Source organism: Cryptomeria japonica, chromosome 5, assembly GCF_030272615.1.
Source record: "Cryptomeria japonica chromosome 5, Sugi_1.0, whole genome shotgun sequence".
NCBI lineage: Eukaryota > Viridiplantae > Streptophyta > Pinopsida > Cupressales > Cupressaceae > Cryptomeria > Cryptomeria japonica.
In genome coordinates this window covers 347,660,360-347,674,673 of record NC_081409.1, presented here as the reverse complement: position 1 = coordinate 347,674,673, position 14,314 = coordinate 347,660,360, and positions in this window count along the sequence as shown.

Below are 14,314 nucleotides of genomic sequence, written 5' to 3'. Positions count from 1 at the left end.
AGTTTTTCAATCTGATCTTCTTTCTTTGATCCAGGCACCAACTACTCCCCTAATCTTCCTTTTTCATTCCTTCTCCCTCAAGCTGCAATCAGTCTGATGCAATCCCTTGATTTGCGGTTCCTACATTAATGGCAATAATCTGTTTCATCAACCCTGTGAATGAAGCTTCACCAACCCACACCCTACTTGCCACCTCAGCTTCACACTAATCAGGGCATGGCCTTCCAATGTTCAGTTGGTCCGAAAAACACATACCAGTAAAACCCTTTGCCAGTAGAGTGTTCTTCACCTGTTGACCGGTATAGCATCCTATACCGGTTGTACATCTTAACATTTTGCCTCTTCATTATTAACCAAGCAACCATCTACTATGCCCAATATCCACCGGTTGACTTCAATGATAATTAAGTGCCAAAATGCCAACAATCTCCCCTTTGGCATTGATGTCAACTTCTCACAGTCCACTCCATACCGGTATGTTTCTCCCCCTTTGATACAATGACAAAGGGTACTTGTGCACTCCCCTCTTTGAACCAAACAATGCTCCCCCTAAACCACACAAACCTTCCTAGGTAGATGATACAACTCTCAGCTTGTGTCGGAGGTACTCAAACATTCTTACCAATAGTGGTTTGGTGAAAATGTCTGCTACTTGTTCACCAGTAGGAACATAATCCATTCTTACCTCTTGTCCTTCAACCTTCTCTATGAGGAAGTGGTATTTCATTGCAATGTGCTTTGTTCTGGAATGCATGATCAGATTCTTTTCTATGTTTATTGCACTTGAGTTGTCACACTAGATGAGGATGGGGTCAGTGATGTCCAATTGGTTAGCTTTGAGAGTTTGCTTCATCCAAAGCACCTGAGAGCAACATGTAGCAACAACAATGTATTCAGCTTCAATAGTAGCTAGGGAGACTGAGTCCTGCTTCTTGCTATGCCATGAGACCAACCAATCACCTAGAAAGAATGCACCACCACTTGTGCTATTTCTATCATCAATACACCCTACCCAATCGACATCAGTGTATGCTTACAAAATAAAATTTCCCTATTTAGGATACCACAAACCATAGCTGAGCGTTCCTTGTAGATACCTAAAAATTTTGCTAACAACATTCATGTGTGACTGCTTTGGTGCAACTTGAAATCTGGCCACCATATATACTACCTTAACAATATACGGTCTTCAAGAAGTTAGATATAGTAGACTGCCTATCATGGATCTTTACAAAGTCTGATCCACTATCGGTGATTCATCCTTCTTACTTAATTTGTTGCCAGTCACCATGGAAGTACATACTGCTTTACAATCTTCTAGTTGGAATTTCTTCAGCAACTCCTTTGCATACTTGACCTGTGGGAAAAAGGATTCCTTCATCTTTCTATAGTATCTGCAAGCTAAGGAAGTAAGTCAACTCACCAAGCATTGATATCTCAAATTCTGACTACATCTGATCAGAATACTCTTTGCAGAGAGTATCCTTGTTGCCACCAAAGATGATGTCATCTACATACACAACCACAATAATCATGTAATTCCCATCTTTTCTTATGTACAAATTGTTGTCACCACTTCCCTTTTTGAATCCCCGCTCCTTTAGATAAAGATCTAGTCTTGAGTACCATGCTCTGGGGGCTTGCTTTAGACCATACAGAGCTTTCTTTAACTGACATACAAATGTCTCATCATCATGCAGCAAAAATCCTTCTGATTGCTCCATGTATACTTCTTCTTCCAAATTTCCATTTAGAAAAGAAGATTTTACATCCATTTGGTACACTTTGTAGCCCTTGTAGGCAGAGTAAGCTAGAAACATCCTAATTGCTTCTAATCTAGCCACGAGTGCAAATGTTTCTTCAAAGCCAATCCCTTCTACCTGAGAGTATCCTTTGCACACTATTCTAGCTTTGTGCCTCACAACCTTACCTTCTTCATTCATTTTGTTCCGGTAGACCCACTTGGTTCCAATGATGTTCTTATCTTCCAGTCTAGGGACTAATTCCCAAGTCTTTTTCTTCTCAATTTAGTGCATTTCTTCTTCCATGGCATCCATTCATTCTTGTTTCTTGCTAGCCTCAATGAAAGTTTTGGGTTCAACTTCAATCATGAGACATAGGTTGACTTGTTCATCATTTCGGGCAAGTCTTCTTCTAGTCTATATACCATCACTCTTATTTCTCAGAATTTTCTCTTCCGGATGATTCAACTCTACATACCAGTTGGGAGCTTTCTGAGGTGTTGCCTCTGGTTTAGTGTCAGACTGAACATCAATATTTTCATCATCGGAGTCATCATACCAATTAATGTGTGGTTGACATACTTTGTGCATTCCTCATCAACTCTTACATGCACGATTTCAACAATTCTTCTTAGTCTTTTATTGTAGCATTTATAGGTCTTGATGTTTGACGAGTAACCAAGGAAGATCCCTTCATCACTTCTAGAGTCAAATCTTCCCAAACCATCCATATCTTTGTTAATGAAGTATTTGCTTCCAAAAACTTTGAAATATTTGACTGATGGCTTTCGGTCATACCATAATTTATAAGGTGTCATCTTTTTGTTTGTTCTTAACTGAACCTGATTCAAGGTGTATGTAGTAGTATGCACCACTTCTTTCCAATAAGTATCCAGTAGACTAGCCTCATTCAACATAGTTCTAGCCATCTCCTTGACTATCCTATTCTTCCTCTCTACCACACCATTTTGTTGTGGTGTTCTAGCAGCAGAGTATTGTCTTCTAATTCCATGTTTCTCATAGTAATCTTCAAATTCATTTGATGTGAACTCTCTACCCCTGTCTGATCTTAGACACTTTAATTTGTACCCACTTTCCTTTTCCACCATCTTCCGAAAGATCTTGAATCTTTCAAATGCTTGTGATTTATCTTGCAAAAAGGTGACCCGTGTCATCCTTGAGTAGTCATCAATGAAAAGCACGAACTATCTTTCACCGACAAGTGCTCTTGTTCTTGTTGGACCACACAAATCTGTATGCACAATTTCAAGTGGCTTGGAGGTGTTGTTCTCCTTTGTTCTGAAGCTTACTCTTGTTTTCTTTCCTTTTACACATTCATCACAAAATGTATTTACTAGCTTGATGATGGGTGGAATATTCCTCACACACCCCTTTTTTCTTACTACAACCAAGTTTTCAAAATTTATGTGGCCTAATCTTCTATGCCACAACCAACTTTCATCTACTTGTCCTAATATACATTAGGACTCATAGCATTCCTTCAAATTATAAACATTTCCATCAGTTCTCTTTCCTTCTTCCACCACTTTACCAATACTATCTTTCTTTATCTGACAATCGATTGAGTCAAAGGTGAATTTGTAACCTTTGTTGCACATTTGACTCGCACTTAGTAGATTATGTTTGAGGCCTTCCACATATTATACATCATGTGCTTTTAGTTTTCCATCAATGCTTAGTGTTCCTTTTCCCTTTATTTTGATGGAGGAATTGTCTCCAAACCTTACTGATCCACCATTCCAATCTTCAAGATTAATGAATTTTCTTTTGTCACCAGTCATATGGTTTGAGCAACCACTATCTACTACCCATAGATTTGTCCTCTCAACATGCAAGGCAGTCTGCACTATGAGACTTGAATCTGCCTTTTCCTTTTCTTTCTCAACCCAAATCGGTTTGATTTCCTTCTTATTGTCAACTCTTGAATTCTGCTCAGGTTCAGATACCAGTCTTTGATCAGGATTTTCCTTCACTTGCTTGATCTTCTTGTTTCTGCATAAATTGGCTGTGTCCAAATTCTTGACAGTTATAGCATTTTATGTTTTCAATAAAAGAAGCATCTTTAATGCTATTGTAGGATATCGGTTGGTTCTTCCTACAATCAAAACTCTTATGTCCATATCCATTGCACTGATAGAAAACAACATTCATATCTTGGAGTGCATTAAATGAATTTTTACTTTCAAAATTCATAGAAGGTTTATTGTTTAACCTATAGTCAGCTATTTTGTGCCCAAATTTATTACACCAGTAACAATAACCATGAAAATTTGATACATATCGGTCATGTTGTCTTGGTCCAAAATGGAACTACCTTATTGGGGTTCTTCCATTCATGTTGTTGAATCTGGTGAGTCCTTCTTGGTCAATCCTAGTATTCCTCCTCAGATCTACAAATTTGTGCATGAAATGTGACCTTCGATTCATTTCTGTATGTCGGTTTGGATGCCAATTTCTAACAATATCAATATATGTCTTTTTATCGGTTTCACTGCCTATAGTGAATGTCTTCTTTTCTTCTCCTTCAATTGAAGAAGTGAACATTATCTCTTTGTCAGATTTTCCTTTGTGGGTTGATCCTTGACCAACTTCAAAGCCTAAGCCACTGGTGTCTTTGGATTGCTTTTGTTTGCTCAACATCTTATCCAAAGCTTCAGTGCTACCTTCATACTTGCTTCTTATTTTTATTTCTTCATTTCTTTCCTCAAGCTCCTTTCTGAGATTTATTATTTCTTCTTCCAACTTTTGATGCTCCTTTTCTTTCTTTGTCAAGTGAAGGGTTGTAGCTTCACCGATCCTCTTAGTTTCTTCCAGCTTCAGCTTTAAGTCAGATATGATTTGACCAGATTCTTCCAGAGACTAATTCAAGAGATCTTGTTCATCTACTACAATAAGCTTAACTCTCTTGAGTTCTCTTCTTGTTTTACTTAGTTCTTCAAGTGCACTGATAAGTTTACTTTCCAAATCCACTTCAGCCTCAACATCCTCTTCTTCATCATCTTCAGTAGCAGGTCTATCAAATGCCATGAAAAGATTTACTATTTTGTGGTTCTCATAGTCATCATCTTCTGATGCATCCTCGTCATCTGTTGTGTCATCCTCAATGGTATATAAACTATTTTGGTTCTGGTAGTCTCTTCTTCCCTACTAATGGTCAATTATTTCTTTGTCTTTGCTAATAGATCTTTTGAACTCTCTTGAATCATCTCCACCAGTTTCTTTGTGAGGACAACTTGCAGCAAAGTGTCCTACCTTCCCACAATTGAAACACTTAAGTGATAGCTTTCCTTTGTATCGGCCTGATCGTCTTTTGAGCTTCCTGACAAATTTTTCTACTTCAGCATCAAAGTCTTCACTGGATTCTTTAAGAATAACAACTTCCTTCCCCTTTTTGGTGGTATTGAAAGCAACTTCTTTTCTTGAGGAAGTCTCACCAGTTGTTCTCATCTCATAGGCTGTCAAGGAACCAAATAGTTCATCCATAGTAAAAGTCTTCAGATCCTTGGCTTCTTCTATGGCTAACACTTTAGTATCATATTTGGGAGTGAGAGATCTAAGTATCTTTTTTACAAGAATTTCATCTGCAATCTCTTCACCAAGTCCTCTAATAGAATTCATAGTTTGATCAAATCTGTGAAGGTATTCTGTAATTTTTTCATCATCTTTCATTTTGATGCTTTCAAGTTGTCTCCTTAGAGTTTACAGTTTGGCCTCCTTGACGTTTGCATCTCCCTCAAACAACCTCTGCAACTTGCCTCATGTTTCCTTTGCTAAAACACAGTGCATGACCTTGACAAATTCATTATTGGATAGTCCACTCAATATGGTATGTTTAGCCTTTGCATTATTTTCACACTCCTTCTTTGCATCCAGATCAGTGGGAGGACTATTAGGAACAACATACCCATTCTTGACTGAAATCCATACATCAAAGCCAAGAGATGAAATAAATGTCTCCATTATTTTGCTCCAGAAGGCATAGTTAGATCCATCAAACAAAGGGGCTTTTGAAGAAGCAGACTCACTTCTTGCCATTGTGATCAAAGTCCAGAATCTACCCAAGGTTTAAAGATAATCGGGAACCTTGCTCTGATACCAATTGTTGAACACAAAGTACCAATGAGAGGGGAGGTGAATCAATGGTTCCTAGATTATTCTTTTTCTGATCTAACTTGATAATATCAATTATGTACTTAATAACATAGACAGTCAAACCGGTAATATAGGAAAAAAAGCCAAAGTGACCATGCACACACATACAATTCACAACACCAAATTTATGAGGAAAACCCAATATGGGAAAAACCTCTATGAGAAAAGTTGTTGAAGTCTAATGTTCCAATCTAGCCTCACAGTAAAACACAGTTACAAAATTTAGGGCAAAAACCCAAGGAGCACCAACCCCTACACTTTTATCGAACCAACCCAAGGACCACCAACCCCTGCACCAAAATCCAACTTGGCAATGTATATTAAAATTCTATTTGAGAACAATTTAGGCTTCTTATTGCAAATGAATTCTGTAGCTCTTGAATCAATTAACTTTCTGTTATCTTTCTCTCCTTCTCACACAGTCTCTCAGTACACTATGTCACACTTGGATGCTGCCTGCTCTGCCATGCCTTACTTATAAGGCTCAACTGCTCAACTATGAAACTACCAATAGAGTCCTCTAACCGGTCTTCCTTCTTACTCACACTGTAACTTGATTGAAACCCCTTCTCAAGTTTTCTTCCTCCAACTCCTCTCCACTCTACTTTCTTCACTGCAGCATCATCCTTTTTTGTTCATAGCTCCATTTTATTTTAAGATGATTTCCCGTCAAAACAATTTAAAATCTAGGTGGTTAGGGTTTCTTCACCATCCTTGAGGTAAATCAAATCCAATCAGATCTTGCAAGATCTAATCACCTTGAATTCCATCAGTTAATCCCCATCATTTTTGTGTCTTTTAAGACACGTTTTACAAATAGGGGAAACACGATCCTTTATATAGATTTACATATGTCAAATTAGTATTAATGCCTCTATTATTTCATTCTCAAGGTATTCTTTCAATCCGATCTTCTTGCTTTGATCTAGGTGCCAACTACTCCCCTGATCTTTCTATGTCATTCCTTCTCCCTTGAGCTACAATCAGTCTGATGCAATCCCTTGATTTGCAATTCCTACATTAATGGCGGATATCTGTTTCATCGACCCTGTGGATTAAGCTTCACCAACCCACACCCTACTTGCCACCTCAGCTTCACACTAATCAAGACACAACCTTCCAATGTTTAGTCGATCCAACAAACACATACCAGTAAAACCCTTTGCCAGTAGAGTGTTCTTCACCTATTGACTGGTATAACATCCTGTACTGGTTGTACATCTTAACATTCTTCCTCTTGATTATTGACCAAGCAACCATCTACTATGCTGAATCTCCACCAGTTGACATCAAAGACAATTAAGTGCCAAAATGCCAACATCTATATCTCCCCAACTCCCTATCTCTCTCTCACATTCTCTTAGGTATCTCTATCCCTCTTTAGGGTCATATGGTGTTCTTAGGGGTCATATGGTATCCTAGGGATCCATGCATGTTTCCTAAGGGGTCATAGGACACCATATGACTCCTTAGGACACCATATGACCCATAACAACACATAAGAGCTCATATGGAGTCCTAAGGGGTCATAGGACACCTTATGACCCCTTAGCACATCATACGACACATAATGGCACCAAAGGATGTCCTAATGCATCATAGAACATTATATGACCTTTTAGGACACCATACGACCTATAATGGTACCATATGGAGTCCTAAGGGGTCAAATAGCGTGCTAAGGTGTTGTTGGAGATCATATGACCCCTTAGGACATTATATGACCCCTAACGATAGCATATGGTGTCCTAAGGGGTCATAAGGTGTCCTAGGGCTCATAGGACACCATAAGACACATAACGACACCATATGGTGTCATAAGGGGTCATAGGACACCATATGTCCCTTATAACAAAATATGACCCCTAAAAATATCTAAGGGGTCATAAGACACTATATAATCCCTTAGAATACCATAGGACCTATAATGACACCATATAGTGTCCTAAGGGGTTATAGAACATCATATGACCCTTTGGGACACCATATGGTGTTGTTATGGGCCTTATGGTGTCCTGAGGGGTCATATGGCATCCTATGACCCCTTAGGACACCATATGGTGTTGTTATGGGTCGTATGGTGTCTTAAGGGGTCATATGGTGTCCTAAGGGGTCATAGGACACCATATGACCTCTTAGGAAACAATATGACCTCTAATGACACCTAAGGGGTCATATGTGTTGACATTTTGACTTTGGTGGCATTTTGCATAGAGATTGCATTAATGATATGTTGTCATTGATGTCAACTGAACCAGTAATGGTATTCATGTTATTGCTGATATTGTTGTTATTGATATTGGCTAGTAACCAGTAAAAGGAGCTTTGTGGAAGATGTTATAAACCGGTATGTGAAGTTTGTGAGTTGAACCGGTGAACCGGTGTAAAGGGTTAAAACCTTTCTATGGAATGTAACCGGTAAACCCTATCAGTTGTTAAACCCTAAATAATCAAGTTTGTTGGTCTATTATTTGATAAGCGGTAATGATGGGGACACGTGTGATCATTGTATGAGGACAAGTTTAAATTATTTTGATACATTTGTTTATTGTCTAGGGAAGGAGCAAATGGGATGGCATCTAATGCACAACATGTGATGAGTTACAAAGTCCGATGAAGCGGTTGGAATTTTCTTGAAGAATGTGAAGAGATTGTCATGATTTCTAATAGTCAAGATTGTACCGACTTGTTTGTAATATCGATGATGAGAATTAGGTTTTTGTTATGTTCTTGACCTAATTGATTTGTATTTAAGGTCGATGAAGTTGTTTGTAAAGGTTGTTGGCAAGATTTATAGAAACCTGTTAAATGTGTGGTTACCTAACCAATGAATGGATCTGCACTTTGAGTGAAGGCAGATTGAAGCTTAGAAGGATCTGATCAAGTAAATGTAGTCTACTCAGACAAATCAATAAAACTTGTTTTCTAAAAATTACAGCAGAAGTGAAATCCCTTAACTGGGTAATCTCTAACAAGCTTGGTTACTCATTCAAATCCTCTAGCAAGGTGGTCCATTAGCTTGGATTCTTAAATCCTCCAGTGAGGTTACTCCAAAAAGGGTATTGTGCTTTTCATCAAGGCATATTTGTAAATCCCTTAACCGGGTGATTCCTAACTGGAATTAGTTCTTAATAGGACTTATTGTAAAGCTTTAACATGCTTGGCTCCTAACAGGGTGAACTTTAGAAGAGTTTAGATAGCTATCCTTGTGTGTCTCATCTCACCGTGGTTTTTACCTATTTGAGTTTTCCATGTATAAACATTTGTGTCAAGTGGTGAATGCTTTTGTGGTTATGAACTTATTTGTTGATTTGATTAACTTCTGATAACGCATGATAAGTAGAAGCATTAAAAGATGAATATGTTGAGTTATGATTAAGCATTGTTGATTTTTAGAAGATTGAAGTTGTTTACTTTTAAGTTGTCATAACAGTTAAACCGGTTGATGTCAAGTATACTTATGAATATTGATCTTGACTGAGATATGTTTACTTTGTGTGATTGAGTTTGAGTTTGGGAAATTTGTATCAGTTTTTCAATATACTGATTCACCCCCCCCTCTCAGTATTCTATCGGATACTTATTCTTTCATCATACCATCAATTGGTATCATAGCATCTCGGGTCCTCTTAATCTAAAAGCCTAACAACTTGAGGAAAAGATCTTGTAGATCATGATGAAGAAAGAAGGTCTGAAGTTCAAAAAATATAACTATAGAATATGGAGTGATAGAATGAAGATTTACATTAAGATTCTTGGTAGTCCGTATTGGGATCATATAGAAACCATGTATATTACACACACTAGAACTCTAACGGATGATCAGAAGAAAGAACAACAAGAAAATCACCAAGCATTAGAGGATATTATCAGTTCTCTGTCTTATGCTGAATATGTAGATGTTCATGGTCTTGAGACTGCACATGAAGTGTGCCAAAAACTTGAAGAGATTTATAGCGGTGATGAAAATGTTAAGATTACCAAAGAGGAAAGTTTAAGAGGAAAGTTTGATGACATGAGAATGTCTGAAGGTGAGAATATCTAGCAATATGGTTAAAGGATTAAAGAGATAGTTGGAGAGATAAAGAGTGCGGGAGAGAAAGTGGAAGATGCCACAATAATTAGTAAGGTACTAAGAACCCTACTACCGGTCTATGCTATCCGAGTTCCAACTATCCAGGAGCTGAAATACATTGACAAGACAAAGGTAACTCTTGACTCTATTATTTGAAAAATTACTGCTTTTGAACTAAATGGCTATGATGATAGTGTACATAAATCAAAATCTGTATTCAGAGCTTTTGTCTCTAACTCATCTGTGAGAAGAAGTAGAGATATCAGCCATAGCTATGAATCTAGATCCAGCAGAGATGTTGATGATGAAGATTGCTTAGATGGAACTTAAAGCGTTGTTGGTAAAACGACTGCCTAGAGGCACTGGTAAATATAGAGGTAATCTACCTTTAAAATGTGTTGCATGCAACAAGATTGGTCATATAGTAGCTAATTTCTCTAATGGTGAAAATGAATACAAGAGAGACAAATTTAAGAAGTATAAGGGTAAAGGCAAGAGAGATTGTCTTGTAGCTATTAATAGTGGTATTACTAATGAAGAATCTGATGATGATGCTAGTAAAGATATTGTGTTTGTAGCTATCAAGGAAGAAATATCAGATCGAAAGGCACTAGTATCCAGAATGGATAACTCTGATGATTGGATCATTGATAGTGGTTGTTCACATCACATGAATGGTGATCGGAGCAAATTTCTTTCCTTGAAGGAATTTGATGGTGGTGTTGTCAGATTTGGCAATGAATCACCTTGTATAGTTAAAGGTAAGGGAGTTATTTCTCTTATTGGGAAGACTAGTGCTGACAATGTCTATTGGGTTGAAGGCCTAAAGCACAATCTTTTAAGTGTGGCACAACTTAATGACAAAGGATACCCACTAGAGTTTAGAAATGGGTTGTGAAAAATATTTGACAACAAAGGTGAATTGATTGCAACCGGGAAATAGACCAGAGGTAATCTATTTCATCTCAATCCTAAAGTTAGCAACTATCTGATTGAAAAAATAGATGATAGTTGGCTTTGGCATAAGTGATTTTGTCATATAAATTTTGACAATATTGTTAAAGGAAGAAAGTCTAAGACAGTAAGAGGTATGCCTCAGCTAGACAAATCGGTTAATGCTCTTTGTAAAGAATGTCAGCTAGGAAAGATGGCTTGTTCAACTTTCAAGAGCAAGTCCTTCTCAGTAGAGCACTTGTTAGATTTAGTTCATACAGATCTATGTGGACCAATAAGAACAAGAAGCATTCAAGGTGACAGATACTTCATGATCTTCACTGATGATTGTTCAAGGATGATGTGGGTCACATTCTTGAAGGACAAGAATGAAGCTTTTGGTAAATTCAAGGCATTCAGAGCCTTAGCTAAGAAAGAGAGTGGCAAAAAGATAAAATGTATAGGAATGGATCAAGGTTGTGAATTCACTTTTGTGGAGTTCACTAAGTATTGTGATGATAATGGTATCAAGCGGCAACTTTCTGCACCAAGGAAACCACAAAATAATGGTATAACAGAGAGAAACAACTGGTCAATGGTTGAAGCTGCTAGGACTATGTTGATTCAAGGAGATGTAGCAAAAACATTTTGGAAAGAAGCTGTAAGTACAACTATTCAAACAATTAACCAAGTTTTGGTGAAAAGAGGTAAGGACAAGACCCCATATGAATATTGGTATGGGAGATCACCTGATGTTAGCTATTTTAAGATATTTGGAAGCAAATGTTTTATTAAAAGAGGTAATTACATAAACAGGTTTGAAGCTAAGAGTAATGAAGGAATATTTCTTGGCTATTCCACCAAGAGTAAGGCCTATAAATGCTTCAACAACCGGACACAAAAAATTGTTGAGAATGCTAATGTTTGTGTAGATGAATATCCTAAAGTTTCAAAAGGAACCAGTTTTGAGAAGAAGGATGAAGATCCTCACATTTTTCTTTTGGAACCTGAAGCTATCAAAGCAAATCCAGATGTACTTGTTCAACTGGAACAAATAAATTCAGAGGAAGATGATAATGAAGAAGCTGGAGAGAATGATCATGTTATTCCTAGGTATGTGAGATTGAATCATAGTCCTAAACAGATAATTGGAGATAAGGATGTCGATGTACTAACTAGAAGGAGAATAAGAGAGAAATCTTGCATGATCTCCACCTTTGAACCTAGAAGTTCTAAGGAGGCATTTGGTGATGAGCATTAGGTGAAAGCTATGGAGGAGGAGTTGGATCAAATTAAGAAGAACAATATTTGGACTTGTTGACATTATACACTCATATGAGAATAGTTGATGTTGTCATTGATGGCAACCAACTGGAAACCAACTAGTTAGACACTGATTCACCCCCCTTTTAGTGTCTGTGGGACTGTCATTGAATCTAACAATTGGTATCAGAGCCTGGTCCTCTATTTGCAAAAGCCTAACAACTTGAGGAAGATTCTGAAACTGGTACACATGGGGAACTTGAGAAAATAGTTGGGAGGAGCTCTTGAAGATTTTGATGCATAAAAATTGAAGAATATCAAACTTGAAGATGATCTGAGGACTGCTAAGGAAGTCATTAAAGGACTTCTGGAGAGCCTAGTTATAGCACAAAATAAGAGAATATAACTTCATGAGAAAATGTGGAATGATGATGATGAAAAGGAAACTCTTAGAGACATTGCAAATAAGTTAAGGCAAGAAAACAATAACATGAGGAATGAAATGCAAGATATGACTATGAGGTTATGTAAGGATATTGAATACTAAAAGAAGAATGAAGAAGACTAGTCTAGGAGACTTAATGATGCAGGAAACAAAAATCTAAGACTTTCTCATGAGAATGATATGCTAAAGATAGATCTGATTCACATGCAACATGATAAGGATGAGCTTACAAGACAAGTTGGAATTCTAGAAAATGAGTTGATCACTGCAAATGAACACAAAGTAAAATTCAAGAAAAGTTCAGAAAGGCTTGATGACATGCTGAAAAGACAAAAACCTGATGGAGATATAGTTGGGCTTGGATTTGAAATTGGAGAAAGTTCTGGTACTGTAAACAATCAAGATCAGAACAAACCAGTAAGACAACCTAATGCTTATAAATTTAATGGGAAATGTTTCAATTATAACAAATATGGTCATAGAGAAAATTAGTGTAGATTTAGAAATAATCAGAATATAAATTTACCCACCGGTCAATGTTCCAAATGCAGCAAAGTTGGTCATAATTCAGAAAATTGCAGAATGAATATGAAATGCTATGTTTGTGGTAGATTTGGGCATTTATCTAATCAATGCAGATCAAAAACCAATCAAGGATATGGAAAGTCTATTCAGAGGAATAATGTAACTTGTTATGCATGTAACAAGATTGGACATATTGCAAAATTTTGTAGAAGCAAGACTTCACCAGCAAATAATAAAGGATCTAGTGTGAAGGGAAAAGAAAACGTAGATGAAGTAAAGCAAGAATTTTCAAAACAATGGATTAAGAAGAGTGATCAGAGAATTGATGAAATTGTCTCTGCACCGATAGAACAAAGTAATCCTCCACTGATAGGAGATTCTGCATCTAACAAAGGAATAATCCTTAGGGGGTATTGCAACAAGTTGAAAATCATGCATTCTACCCTCGGTTGATGGTGAGAAGATACATTTCTTCTTTACCGACAAATGTGTTAAGTTTTCACTTAACTAATGAGCATTTAATGTGATTTTAAATAACCTTTTGGCTATAAAGCACTAGAAATTCTGTATTTTTGACTCACCGAGCATTCAAACAATTAGAGATTGTGAAACTGAGAAAGGGCATTCTAAGGCAAAGCTACAAAGTGACTTTCAAGCATTCAGAGAATTTCAGTTAAGAGGTATTTATCTTTCAAAATGGAAACTTCATCTTTAGTTCCTAAGTTTATTGCAAACCCTACCATTATTGAAAACATCCAACGCCCTAGACCTGTGTTTAAGATTATCCCCGAGATTGCAAATCAGGATGATTCTGTCAGAGCTTTTTCAAAAATTTTGAACAGTGTAGCATTTGTTGAAGACCCTAGAATCTACATACATTGCAACATAGAAGACCTAGGATCTAAGGATTTGAGGAAAATGTTTGATGAGGTTATTACCAATGAACAAGGTGCAATTAAACCCGAACATAAAATTGTGGAAGACTTAGGTTTTGTAGAAGTACTAAGCATTCTCGAATTTCCTAAGTTGTACGACTTGTACTGAGAAGAGTCCATGGAGAATTCATATGGTTAGAATAAGTTTACAAGATAACCAAGGAAGCAATTAAGGAAATTACTAGTTTACCTTCAATCGATAGTAGACCTAATAAAACCAAGA